Source organism: Arvicola amphibius, chromosome 3, assembly GCF_903992535.2.
Source record: "Arvicola amphibius chromosome 3, mArvAmp1.2, whole genome shotgun sequence".
Lineage (NCBI taxonomy): Eukaryota > Metazoa > Chordata > Mammalia > Rodentia > Cricetidae > Arvicola > Arvicola amphibius.
This window is the reverse complement of record NC_052049.1, coordinates 138650776-138652403: the sequence shown is the minus strand read 5'-3', so window position 1 is coordinate 138652403 and position 1628 is coordinate 138650776.

Sequence of the window (1628 nt, the reverse complement as noted above, 5' to 3'; positions counted from 1 at the left end):
AACATCAATGTTCTCTACTTAAGAGACCAAGGACACTTTTGAGCAGGCCATTTCTTTCTTGAGATCTTTCCTTCTCCTTTTGGTACAAAGGGAGGTTTCTTTGTCCTGCCCCATCCCATGGCCACTTCTAAATAATCATGCAGAGGCTTAATATTAATTACAGAATGTTTGGCCTATATCACAGGCTTTTTACTAACTAGTTCTCACATTTAAATGAACCCATTTCTATTAATCTGTGTATTTGCCATGTGGCCTTGGCTTTTACTGGTCTACTGGCATCTTGTTTCTTCTGTGCCTGACTTGAATCCCTCTTGATTCTGCCCTTCTTTCTCCTTATATTGTTGGCTTTCCTGCCTAGCTATATTTTGCCTTGCTATAGGCCAAAGCAACTTTTATTATTAACCAGTGAGAGGAGTACATATTCACAGCATACAGAAAGATCATCCCACAGCATTTTGGATGAAATATTATTATGAATCTCAACAGCTAGCTAGTCTTCTTCCGATCACATAGATACCAAAGAAGCTAATGGTAGATTCCCTAGTAATGAATACAATTTAGGCTGGAAGGATGGCTTAGGGGTTAAGATCACTTACTACTCTTGTAGAGGACCAGGGTTTAGTTCCCATCACCTACATGGAAGCTCACAACCCTCTGTAACTCCAGTTCCAGGGAATCTGATGCCATTTGCTGACTTCTGTATGCACCAGACATGTACATGGTGCACATATACACATACAGGTAAAACATTCATACAAACAAAGTAAGAATAAATCCTTTGTTAGAAGAAAAGAAAAGAAAAAGACTCTAAAGTATGGGCTGGAGAGATGGGTCAGCAGCTAATGGAATTTGTTGCTTATGGTGGTATGCATGAGAAAGGTGTCCATAGGCTCATATAATTGAATGTTTGGTCCCTACTTGGTGGAACTGTTTGGGGGAAGGATTAGGAGATGTGGCCTTGTTGGAAAAGGTGTGTCATTTGGGGCGGGCTTTGAAGTTTCAAGGACTCAGATACAATGTAAGCTCTCAGCTACTGCTCCAGCACCTTGCCTACCTGCCCGCTTTCGTGCTAGCGGTCATGCCGGCCATGGACTCACCCTCTGAAACACTAAGCAAGCCCCCAATCAAATGCTGTCTTTCAGAAGCTGCCTTTGTCGTGCTGTTTCTTCACAGCAATAAAACAGTAACTAAGACTTCTTCTGAGGATCCTCGGGTTCAATTAGCCACACCCACATGGCAGCTCACAACAGTGTGCAATTCCAGTTCCAGGGGTCTCAATGCCCTCTTATGGCCTTTACTGACGTAAAAAGCATGTGGCTCATGCATGTGCAGGCAAAACACCATATAAAATAAAAACAGATAAACCTTTTTTAAAAAAGAAGAAAAGATTAGGTTTAGTTTAGGGTTGGGAATTCCACATTGGAAGGACTGACACTGGCTGGAAGGAGAGGCGTGTTGTATGAAGCAAGGAGATCAGGAAGGACGGCTTAGAGTGTCGTACTAGGTCAGCAAGCTGGAGTGATTCAGAGGGATGCTGTGTGTGTTGGCTTAGTCTTACTCCCTTTTCCTTTCCTTATGTTCTTATGGCAGGGCTGAGAGGAAGAATTCTGCAGCACCTGCAATTAGAC